This window comes from Rattus norvegicus, chromosome 9 (genome assembly GCF_036323735.1).
Source record: "Rattus norvegicus strain BN/NHsdMcwi chromosome 9, GRCr8, whole genome shotgun sequence".
Taxonomy (NCBI): Eukaryota; Metazoa; Chordata; class Mammalia; order Rodentia; family Muridae; genus Rattus; species Rattus norvegicus.
In genome coordinates this window covers 89,849,104-89,862,102 of record NC_086027.1, presented here as the reverse complement: position 1 = coordinate 89,862,102, position 12,999 = coordinate 89,849,104, and the positions used below count along the sequence as shown (strand labels likewise).

Sequence of the window (12,999 nt, the reverse complement as noted above, 5' to 3'; positions counted from 1 at the left end):
GAGAAAATGTGAAATAACATTATTGTTCAATATTTAGGCATGCAAACGGTATTTTTTAAATCACATGGATTTTTTTTTGAAATGAGAATCAGCCATGTTGTCAACTTAAACTTCATATTACAAAAATGGGTAGCATGTTTATGCATGCGCTCGTACCCTCCTCTAGGAAGGTATTTGGTCACATGATCATCCATCTACTTAAGACTCTATTGGGCACCTGTTACCAACAAGGCACTGACACATGTCAAACGGCAGTAGAAGACTGGAATGAATAATGCATCTCATCTAACTCTGGTACTGCTCATGTCACCAGCTTGCCACGCATCCTCTACTTCCACTATTTTTGAGAATAAATAGATAAATTTTCTCAAAATTTACACATGTTCTTTAAAATAAGATTAGCATCTTGTCAATGATCCAAATCAAATAGTTAGGCTTGCTATCAAGTGCCTTTAACAGACAAGCCATCTGTCACCAACCTCCTATTAGTGTTTAAACTAAAAAACTTGTTTAGAAAATACCTATTGATTCATATTTGTGTGTGTGTGTGTGTGTTTGTGTGTGTGTGTGTGTGTGTGTGTGTACTTGTGTGCCTGCATGGCTGTGTGTGTATTTGTATTCGGGTATGCTTGCCATAGCATGATAGAGGTCAGAGGTCAACTCTTTCTCCCACCACCTGTAGAATCTGATAATGAAACTAGGGTCATAAGGTCATACAAAAGTGCCTCTACCTCTGAGCCATCATGCTGGATCTGCCAATTCTTAACTGTGGTAATAATTGTATTTAATAACATGGCTCTTTGATAAACGAATTCTACTTTGAAACAGGTGGGTGTCAGACTGTTTAAAACAATACTACTTCATCACAAATGTTCACTTGAGGGCCAAGTTTGGAGGTAATATATTTTTCACCGACCAAATAATTTGTAGTCAATAAACTTATCCATGAGTCCACTCATTGCACAAATATAAAACACAAGGGCACTGGACTTAGGGACCACAAACTGCATTCCATTCCAACCCTTCCAACTTGGTCTTTCCAAGATGAAGGATCTCTTTAAGGTGAATGATCCATATAGCTCTCTCACAATGAACAGAGACCATGGAAATTTGAACTTTGTGTTATCTACCTACCTGGCTACAACTGTTACCATTTGTTGCAATATGTATGAAAATCTGGTAACTCATAAACGTGTTTTCAGAGTGTACACTTATGGAAAAGAGAGACATTCCCTAAGGCATGCTCCATATCTTGCCCATCAAACACTTCCTGGCTCTTGAATTGCAAATCTGTTTAAACAGACAGTAAAATTTAGTTGGTCTCTTAGGAAGCACTTTTAAAAAACAACTGGGTTTTTGTATTCTATATACCATCTTTGGTATTTTTTTTAATAACTAGCCATCTCCCTTGCTTGGCTTCGAATTAAATATAGCAACAACAATGCATAAGATTGAAGGTGAATTTTTGACTTCTTATGGCCAACAATAATTTTTTGTACCCATTGTTTATTTAAAACAAATGAGAAACTTTCGCTGCCTGTCTCTATTCTTGAAGTATTGTGTCTTCATTCTAAGAGTAGACAAGACTAGGGATGCTTTCTTTAGAAGACACAGCATTGATCCAAATTCGGAAGTACTGTGTATGTGTTTAATGCAATTCATGAGATTTATTAAAATTATATCAAGGATTCTCCTGGAATAGTAGTTAAATAACCAGTGCAGAATCCTGTGTAATGCACAGCAAAATTAGGATCTTTACTGTATACCTTCTTATACTTCTCTGCTCTGCATCTCCAGAGAGTCTGCCCATTTAATATTTAGGTTACTGTGTCTACAGTCATCACTGATCATACCAACGCTACAGAAGTTGGGTTAAATATTAAGGTGAATGACTCTTTAGTATTCAACTATACTATTCTTTCCCTGCGTTGCATACTGCCTGTTGACCACACCCTTCACAAAGACAACAGTTTGTGATATTGTGACTTCTTGACTTAGAGCACATTGACCACACCCTTCACAATTAAAGTGTGTAATATTGTGGCTTTGTTACTTACAGTCTGTTGACCATACCCCTCACAAAGGCTACAGAGTGAAATATTGTCACCTTGTTACTTATAGCTTGTTGACCACACCCTTCACAAAGACTATAGTCTGTAATATTGGGACACTTTCTAAAATCTGACACTTGACTTAACTAAAATGCACTAATTAAATTTTTACCATGGCCAAAAGAAATTAATAAGCATTTAACTTCATATTTAATTTTCTACGTATATTTTTAACAGAACCATCATTGTTCCTTACCAGTGATGAGTCTAGACCTGATAGTAATATTAATTCTTCACAAATGTTCCCACAGAAATTAAAAAAAAAAACCTCTCATTACCCAGACACACACAGGAAAAATCAGGTATGCCCAAATGATACTGACAGAAGCATAAAATTTTATAAATCCCTATTTTTCTCTCTTTATAGCTGGTACTTTCATCAAAGAAATTCAAGATCCAAACAATTATACAATACTTAGCATTAGAGAGAAATTTATCTAGCATTTTTTGTAAGTAAATGCATACAAATTTCACCAAGGTCATGTGATTCTGTGGTATTTTCCAGACTCCAGTGAAGAAATCCACTATGCGTAGTGTCAGTTCACAGAGTCTATTTACTATGTCACCAACTCATGGTGAGACTGAGTTCCTCAAAGAAACACACTGGTGCTCAAGAGAAGTCATGCAAAGAGATTCAAATGAATGTTCAAACTGTTTGGTTCCCTTTCACCTGTGTCTAAACATCTCTCTTCCATTTGTTTAAGATTGCTGCATTACTGTATCTACCACTCTGGCTCTGTGAGGGTGGGCTTGGTGGAAGCATACACTTACTCAGGAAGACTGAGCCCTCTGATCAACCTGACGGTTTTCCTTACCCAGAGCAAAGTTTCCTATGTACCAGAATCCTCTGAGTAAACCAAGTCTACTAGTCTCCTCATCAGTAGTATTTTTTTTTGTTTATCTTTCTGAACTCTTTACCCCAAATTTCTAAAATGAAACTCTTCCCTGTATGAGATTTAGCTTTTCCAAGAGACAAAGTGGCAAGTTCCTTAATCTTAATTCTGCCACCTATATTGAGTGGTTGAGAATGAAAAAAGATTTGATTTGGGAGTGAATTGTTTTCCCACATTTAAAGTCTCTTAAGAATTTCTTTACTTTAGACCACAGTGAATCCTGCAAGACAATCTTATGACCAGGATAAGGTTAAGTTCACTTTGTGCTGTTGTCACAGCGTGATTTGTGATCGGCTGAAATACCATATGCATAGAAGAGATTAAATGATGAATGGCTGGATAGTTTACCCTTTCTTTCTGTTTATGTTTTAATTTACTTGAGGATCATGCAAGATTTGCAGTTTCTATTCTTCATATATTTTTGAGGTTTTCAAATGGCACTTGTCTTAATGCTTTCCGAAGTTCTTGGGATTTTAGTTACTAAAATTTAATTCTCCTTCTCATTCCAATCATTGCATCTTGCCTAAGGGGGGAGAATGCTAAGGGCTTAGGTCCAATGAGAGTGTCCCCAGGTGATTTTGACTATTTTGTTGTTGTTGGGTTCTTGCATTGTTCAGCAGTATAAAGACCATTTTACATTTTTTTTGCATGTACTTACATCGATCTAAAACCACACAGCACACATTGCATATGAAAATATGTAGTAATCAGGCTTCACATGCATATGTTAAACACATATGCAAATTCTTATTTAAAATTCGCTAACTTCAGATTAGGACTTCAAAACTAGATACCAGAGTTAAACCCCATAGCCATGCGAATGAAGTCCAATTGTTTTTGCAATAAATGTCTTAAGGCTACCAAATACTAGTGTCAGATATTTAAATCTGTACTTGGAATTCTGTCCCCCCCATCCCACAAATGGTCATGTTCATAGCCTCACTCTCAGTGGTCTCAAAATGCAGCTGTTCTGCACAAAATGGGGAGAGAAGTTACCCCCAAGAAAGCCTTCAGGAGTCACCACAAAGGTATTGATTACTTCTTCCTCAGAAAGCAGATTTCTTTGCAGTGGTGTTTCTCCTCCATCTCCCTCCCCCAAACTGGGATGTGGGCATAGATCATACAAGTGCAGTAAATCATTTACCAGCCATTCTTCTAACTTCCAGGTTGTCCTGGTGTCTTTTATCAAAGGTCTTAAAAACACATCCTCTCTAACATCAGAAGCTCAAGCAAAGAGCCAGTGGCTGAGGGACTTTGTGGAGCCTTGGGCCAATTGGTTCCAGACGCTTAGGAGGCAGTATTTGCAAAGTAGATACAGTGAGCTTAATACATTGCTGAGTGGCTCTGCAAGGCAAGCCATCTAATTGAGTTGGGAGTCTATGACTGGTTGATTTATTTCAAACAATAGGCACCATTCTTTTCCCCGAGATTTTGACACTTGTGTACAACTTTACAAACCATTAGAGTTTTATAACTCTTCTCATCTTTTTGCAAAGTTGTAGCATTTTTCACAGGTCTGCTCTCACAATTTCTTAACTATTACACGTCCTTCATAGAATTACCTTCTTCTCTGAATTGGACAAAAGTATGTTCTACTTTTCAAAGAAAAAAAAAACCAGAATCATTTGTACATGTCCGGCTCCTGTTTTCTCTTTAGTTGTTAAGTTGACACTTAACAATATATCAAATAAACTGGAGTATTTCTGAAATATGAACATTTAAAAGACTGGTTTTTGTTCTTACTCTCTATTTTATTACTCTTCACTAATTGATTATAAATGTATAATAATTCCATTAAGTGCCCTTATATTTTTTTCACTACACTTAGAAAGGTCAATGTACTCCTTTGGTACAAAAACAACTTTAGTACTTTTTAATAAAAATGAGCGTTTTTAAATACAACATTTTCCCAGATGTGCCTACCATTCCAAGTATTGAAAATACTCCTGGGGAGTGTGAAAAATTAGCCTGGAGTTATTTCGATGAAATAAGTACATGTCTGAAGTTAAACAAGGCCACCTGAAGTTCTACAGCAGATGCATACATTTTGGTAAGACTAAGGAAACCCTCCTGATATTGGCTAGTATTAAAATACATTTTTTTCTGAAAAAAAAGTCTATTTAAAATCAGCCAAAAATAAGCAGCTTCACCTTCAAGTGCGTCTAGCCATTTGGATATGTTTTGGTAGCGTACATACCTTTCTTTCTGAAAATGCAAAACTAGGCTCCTCACTGAGGACACCAGCGAGCTGAGTCTGTTGTGAAATATTTATGGTATGGAATTAAGACAGCAGCAAGCACAACGTGAATAGTAATTAATGGCGTAGAAATACTTCCAATTCTTTTAATAATTCAACATGGCTTATTTTACTAGGGAAAATCCATTTAACATTTCCATGGCAATCACTAAGTGGGCACGAGATTAAAAATAGCCAGGGGCTCACTAACAGTGTGGATGCCCATGTTGTATCTTTATCTCGGCTCCACCTAATAAAACGTGCAAACTTCAGCATTAAGTCTCCCTAACTAGAATGCATCCCATTTCATAACCAATTGCTTCCTCTCCTTAGTTCTATATTCAATTAGCATGCTTAGAGAATCCGGAAAAAAAATGAGATACATACCAAAATTAAGTCCCCGGGGAGAACTAAATGGAATAGTCAGGAGGTGAGTTGGGTCTGTCTGAGCCCTCTCTCAGGGCTGGTCTCGGGGCAGTTCGGTAGGAGTAATCCAGCACCATAAGAAAGAGACTTGTAGGTTCAGTTCAGTATTTCTTCAATTAAAGTGCATTATATCTGGATGCGAAAAGTGTCGAATCCAAGATTCTTCATCACTAGAGATCAGAGCATTTTCGATGTTCTTTCTATCGGATAAAATGCCTTTTAAAGTTTGCAAGGAAGATGCAGTGGCAGAAGACAGGTGCTTGCTTCGTTAAATCGACATTCGGAGAAAAGAGGGCATAGCTAATGGGTGGGGATGAGCACACAGCCCCTCTCCTTCCAGGTCCAGCAGGGAAGAAATTGAATGATTTTACCCACTTTGCTACACAGATGATTACAAGACCCGAAGCAATCACCAAGCTGGCTAAGGTACCTCATTTGATCATGTTCTGTGAAGACAAAAAATAAATGGAAACAAAAATCAGACACATCCTCTCTAAATGTCTCCTTTCAGCCTCAAAGATGCTCTTTCTCCTTGCATACATACAGAAGGTTTGGAGAAGCCTGGCTGGTAGCATCGTCCCTCCCCCATGACAACCAGCTTGCTCTGGCTCTGGTCTCGGTCTCTCTCTCTCTCTCTCTCTCTCTCTCTCTCTCTCTCTCTCTCTCTCTCTCTCCCTCCCTCCCTCCCTCCCTCCCTCCCTCCCGATTCCCCCCTCCCTGCTTCTCTCTTCTCTCCAGCTGCCTTAGTCTGTTGATGCTGCTGCTACTGCTGATTAATCAGGGATTCTGAAACAAAGAACGTACCTTCTCAAATGAGCGGTAATCTCTCTCCCCAGCTTCTGCAATCCGCCTGCATTGAACAGCAAAGCTGCCAGCATCCTAGCACCTTGGATAGTTCCCACACCCTAGGCCCACTGGAAAGGAAGGAACGACTGAAGAAATGGCAAGAAACCCCCAAAGCAGCACCGATTTCGGCTCCCCAGGGGCTCCCATTCTCATTAAAGGCCTCAAGTCCAAACAACAGAACCTCTCGCTTTCATCTAACTGAGCTAAAGTCTGATTTGTCAATAATAAAATAAAATGAGGATAAAGAAACCTATTCATTTACATCCACTATGTAGCACTAAATCAGTCCTTTTGGAGAGAGAAAAATATGAATCGATCAGAATTATTGTTCTTGTATGGAGGATATTTAAGGTATAAGGTTTTCACTCTGGTGGTGCTAATAAAAACAAGCAACAACTTAAACGGAACTCTCTCGGATCTCAGTTTGATGCCCTTATTTGATATCAATTTTGCCTCCACCCACCCTGCACAGCAGAGCCATGCACACAATTACTGCTGACGTACTTCAGGCTGCTGCTTGCGGAGCGGGGGGAGGAGCCTTTTAACCTCATCAAAACAGCTTCATACCACCTGCTCCCATGGCATGAGAATAAAACTACCCCACTTGGAAGAACGTGCACGGGGCACGTACACAGAACAAAGGTCTCTCTTGGACTGCAACACTTTAACCAAATTCAAATGTACAGTGATTATGGCTTATGTGCTCCTACCTCCTTCAGACTAACTGCAGAAACGATTTAAAGTCATTCTATTTCTTGACTCTCCCAAAGAGACTCTGGATTCTTTTCTTAATATTCCACTGAATTTGTGTGCATAGCTTATGTTGTGCGCTGCGATTGACAAACGTGTATGTACTTCTACCCACATACACACAATATATTTGTGTACTTGAGTGAATATGTGTGTGTGTTTGTGTGTGTGTGTGTGTGAGAGAGAGAGAGAGAGAGAGAGAGAGAGAGAGAGAGAGAGAGAAATCTAATTGGCTTGTTTTTCCTCAGTAAATGATAAAAATAAAATATTTTTCAAAAAATATATTGTTTGTATATGATGTAACAGAATGATTCCAGAGACTTATTCTATATTATTATAAGACAAGAAACAAAAGAAAGTGAAGGAATGAAGAAAGGATAGAAAGAAATGAGGAAAGAAAGAAAAAAGGGGGAGGACGAAATAAAGGACTGCTATGGTAATGATAAACCAGTTAGTGAGAAAACATGTTCATATTATTGGGAAATGGTTTCTACAACTTTCAGGTCACTTTCCCACAGTAAGCTTTACTGTAAATGGCTTCTGTTTGCAAGCTGCTTTCTTTAGAGTTAAATATCTCAATTCATAAGTAATTCCTTATGAAAATATCTTTATGTGCCAGCAAACTATAAAAGCAGTAATCTTCAGGTCAGCTTCCTAATTCTTAAATAACAACCAAGACTGTGCTATGATTTTATATATTTGTTTTAGTTAAATTTGGGAAAAATAAAACCAACACATTATATTGTTCTATATATCCCAAGTATATATGTAATATAGAATATAGAATATGGAATATAGAATATAGAATGTAGAATGTGGAATATAGAATATAGAATATAGAATATATTGTATATTATACACCATATTATATATTATGTGATACATATTATATAATATATTATTATATATTATTATTGTGTGGGATATATGTTATATTTGTATATTATATATTTGTATGTTGCATATTACACATTACATGTTATACTATATATTACATATTATATATTAAATATCACATATCATGTATCTTGTATTATATACATTATATACTATACCCATTATATTGCATATTATAGAATATATGTAATATGATATAACATATATAATGTATAATAGAGGTATATAGGGTAAATATTTGTATGTATATATAGTGTATATATATATATATATATACACACATATGTGTGTGTGTGTGTGTGTGTGGTGTAACTCAACATTCTCTAACCTACATTTTAAAATAGTGGATGAATTTCCAGCCTTTGTGTATCTAGCTTTTGAGTAGAACAGGATTTCTATTTAATGTAATGAAATTCCTTGGAAGGTTAGGTAGATGCAAATAAGGGAGGAAAGTATAGGTGTGAGAGAAGAAAGATCATATCTTATGTGTCTTAATCACATAATCTTTGCCCCTCCCTGCTCGAGCTCCCCCACCTTGTGTTAAAATCTTAGCACATCTCAGTAAACATACTCAAGTACCACTTACAATCTCGCAACAGCTCCCATACTGTGATGAAGAGGTTTACTAATGTGTCAATTTTTTTCATAGCAAAGTGCTCTCATAAAAAAGTCTTTCATCACAGAACCAAAGTTGAAAAGTTTGTTTTTTTTTTAAATACAATTCATATGAGAGACATTTTAGGGAGTGGAAGTATTTTTATAATGATTGATAATTTAAGCATGTTTAGATGAATGTATTTTGAACTACAGAGAGAATGACTAAACAAGGGAGAAATCCTTCTACATGTATGGGAAAACAGTGCTCAGGTAATGAAATGACCTGCTACCAATATCACACACACCAGATGACCAGGAATAGAAATCAAGTCAGTGACTCTGCTTGCCATTGTATAACACAATTCAAAAATAGTAAGTAAGGGTTGATACATGGTTGCAAAGCATAAAAGAGACCTGCCAAGGTTTGCCACAACATTTCAAAGAAAAAGATGGAGTTTTCATCCATAAGAAGACATGAAATATGTATCACATATCTTTAAAATTGTACATTTCCAATTTGAAAAATTGAATGTATTTTGTCCCCTCTCTCTTTACTCCCTTATCTTCCCTCTCTTCTCTTTTTTCTGTCTCCCTTTATTTCTTCCCTTTCTCCTTCTTCACCCTCTTCTCTTTTCTTTCTCCTTTCCTTCCAACATCCATTTACTTTCTTTTTCTTCTTATCCTATCATGTTGTATCATGCTCATATGCTTAAATGTTGGAATATATTCATTCCAACCACAATGTATTCTAATTGGACAAATTTGTATATGGAGATATATTAGTGTCTAGGAGCATATGACATCCCTGAAGTTTGGTGCCTAGATCTATTTCTTCACATACCAGTGAATAAAAGAGAAATGTTCTAATGTTGTTTCTCAAATGATCTTAGAGACAAATGTAGCTTCATTTCAGAGAACTATGCGTAGAGAAAAATAAACCTGAAAATCCTTATAATAAGAATAAAGATAACATAAAGAAGCAACAATCTCAATGTTATATTTGTGTCATGTTTTATTTTCTATCTTCACAGAGTGGCTGAGTGTCTCTGGCATTCCTAGGAGACCATAGATTGGATGCTTCATTGCTTAAATTTCTTAAGTCAGGAAAAAGTCCCCTCTGTTGTATTGATGAAAGGATTTGGTGCTGTGTGGCTTAAGTAGACCTTTTCCATCCACCCAGAAGGAGAAAAATGTGAGAGTTCTAGAAATGTGTCTTATACTATAAACCAACTAGACAGGAGGAATGTCTTTATGAGAAAACATGACATAGATGGTAAATTAATAATTGACAGAACAACCGAGCTGTCTAATTTCAAGATTCACTAGGCACACTCTAAAGCTTTGAACAAAGTTTTTTTAAACGAAGCCTTTCTAGTATTTTTCTCTGATATTTATTTCTTCTATTATTTATTCCAATTAGCTTAGAGAGATGAAACACAATTATAATAAAGTTATTCTACCAAGTCTTAAACCTCACCTCTTTTACACCCAATAGAATTGTCTAGAACACCCGACATGAGCAGGACAAGAGAGTCTTGATAGAATGAGAATAATTTAACCCTCTTTATTTTTCCTGCCCAGACTTAAGTGTCAGCAGAAGCCTCATTGATGACTTCTATCAAACTGGTGTGTTGTGTAGACTACAAACATTGCCTGATCCAGTATCTGGTGACTAGATAATGATTTATAATATAATGCTCACAAAACTAAACTTACAGCCTCCAGGGACAACCTGACATTTAGTGGGTTAATTATATGGTAAGAAAGGTAACACACATAGATACCATGGCTTGTTTGAACCAATGTTATTTTTAATGAAGGTTTCATAGATATTAAAGTAATTGCTATTCTCAAACTTAAAAGAAAACCTAATAAAAGGACTCCCATGACCAGTGAACCAGATACCAGTATGCCAACCATCCAAGCTCTCTATTTGAATGAGTATTATCTACTCAAGTTTTCTTACCCTCAAAGCCTGTCCTAACTCACTATAATAAAAAATTGGTCCTTGCTTTCAATTCTATGAAACATTTAATGAATGTTTAAAATTAAAGTCATGAGTAGCTGAACATCGCTGCTTAATTCTTCACTTGTACTTGTGTAAAACCCCCTCAGGAGGGTGATTTTCCTTTCTTTCCTTGTGGTTCCAACACAACGACTACAACATCCCTCTAAGGTTAGAGATTTACTGAATGGATACTAAATTGTGGGCCTCAATAGATGGTATAATCTTTATACACATAGAAATTTCAAGCTACCTATGTGGTGAACATAAAAAGAGCATCTTAAATATGAAACACAAATGAATATTTTAAAATAGAAGTAGTGGGGGTTGGGGATTTAGCTCAGTGGTAGAGCACTTGCCTAGCAAGCGCAAGGCCCTGGGTTCGGTCCCTAGCTCTGAAAAAAAAGAAAAGAAAAAAAAATAGAAGTAACAAGCCAAATCCTAAATGCTTAAGGAATGCAGACTTTTACCACCTGAAAAAATAAGACTACCAGTATGAAATTAACTAGAAATAATAAAAAAATCCTCAAGAAGAGTGGCTGTATATGAAAACACATGGTTCCTATTTAAAGAGAATACTAATATTCTTTTAAAATACTGTGTTGAGTCAGAGGTTTGTAAAAAAAAAAACAACCACATTCTGTGTGCCTAAGACAATTCTAGTTCCGAATGTCAAGATCAAGGTGCATACAGACTTTTTCCTCAGGAGGATCTTTCTAGCTTACTGAATGGAAGGGCTAGGTTTTCTTCCCTCCATATAAATCTAGGAATCCAGTCCCAGGACAGCATTCTCTTAACATTGTCTAAACTTGATTGCCTCTCAAAAGCCTGGTCCCAACTGCCTTTAGGGAATATATGCATTGTGAGGTACAGGTTAGAATGGAGATATGGAGAAAGTAATGTGGAAATAGAGATTATTTCTTCTGGAATTGAGAGAATCAACTTTATAAATAGTTGTGACTTTATAAATGTATTAAATGAACGTGACTCAAATTTCAATGAAATTGATAACGATGGAATTTGATAGCTATTGGCACATATGTCCGGAACTGAGTATTAAAATGCCTTATAAAGCTACATTGATTTACTTGTACAGGATAAGACTATAAATCAATAGAAGAGGTTAAGACATCTAAGGAAAGCATGCATAGGGACGTTACCACATGACAAAAATGCATTTTAAGAATTAATTAAACTAAATAGAGAAATACATACATACACATACATAGATGCTTCTTAATTCATGGTATAAAATTAATCTGGGCAGTTTTAACTCAAATAATAGTACCTCCATGTGAATATTATTATGGTCTTGTTAAATATGCAGAGGTATGAGTTACTTCACAGACTCGTCAGTCAATTTGGGATGCTGTGAACAGATCCCATAGAACCTATACCGTAGACTAACTGTACTGAGCAACAGAAGGATGCTTTTGCCAGATTCATAGGGTGGGTCTAGATACCAAAATGTTAATATGGTCATGCCCAATTGGGGACACTCTCCATGGTTCCTCGCATGAGAAAAGAGATGAATACAGAGAGACAGAGATAAGTAGATAACAGGCAGGTGGGCAGACAGACAGATGATAGATTACAAGTAGATGATAGATAGGTAGATGATAGATAAACTCATGACTGATGGATGGTTGATAGATTCATAATTGGTGATTAGATAATTGATAGCTGATAGAGTCATTGTAGCTAGATAAATGATGAAAGAAAGGGAGAGAAAGAAGAAAGGAGAGAGCAAGAGACAGACAGACAGACAGAGAAAGGGTTAAAAGGAATGAAAAGTGAGAGATAGGAGGAGGGAGAGAGAAAGAAAGGAAAGAAGGGTGGAAGGAAGGAAGGAAGAAAGGCAGGATGGAAGGCCAGAAATGCTCCATTTAATGATAATGTAAAATCAATAAAAATAATACAGAAAGGTTCAATACAACCAATTGCCTATGACTATGATAATTAGAACAATATTATATGCACACAATAAATAATCATTGGAGTACTAAACAATAAAATACAAGAAATGAATTAATTACTAAATTAGACTAAGATTGAGAATGAGTGGAGGAAATGGTTCTTAGCTTTAGTAGGAATAAAAAGTAAATTCAATCATGGATGAGTCAGATTTTAATAGTTGTCATTTAGGCATAAACAAGGAGAAATGGACAGTTGTGTGATTATACTCACCTGAAATGTAGATTAATCTGATAGTTTTTTAATGAGCACAGTCGGTGAAAC

At 36.2% G+C, this 12,999-nt stretch overlaps 1 protein-coding gene across 8 annotated transcripts in view; it reads right to left on the bottom strand.

Moving 5' to 3' along the window:
• Nyap2 (neuronal tyrosine-phosphorylated phosphoinositide-3-kinase adaptor 2) overlaps positions 1–6,994 on the bottom strand; it is a 278,358-nt gene extending 271,364 nt beyond the window's left edge. For 2 of the 8 annotated variants that reach the window (XM_063266525.1, XM_063266527.1), the window contains exons 1-2: positions 6,471–6,994; positions 5,628–6,112 (exon numbers count right to left, since the gene is read on the bottom strand). The gene's annotated coding sequence lies outside the window, so the exon portion shown is untranslated. Of the gene's footprint in view, positions 1–5,627; positions 6,317–6,470 lie in introns of those variants that run through there. The other 6 variants (XM_063266526.1, XM_063266528.1, XM_063266529.1 and 3 more) reach the window with 4 other exon arrangements.
• Positions 6,995–12,999: the final 6,005 nt, after the last annotated feature.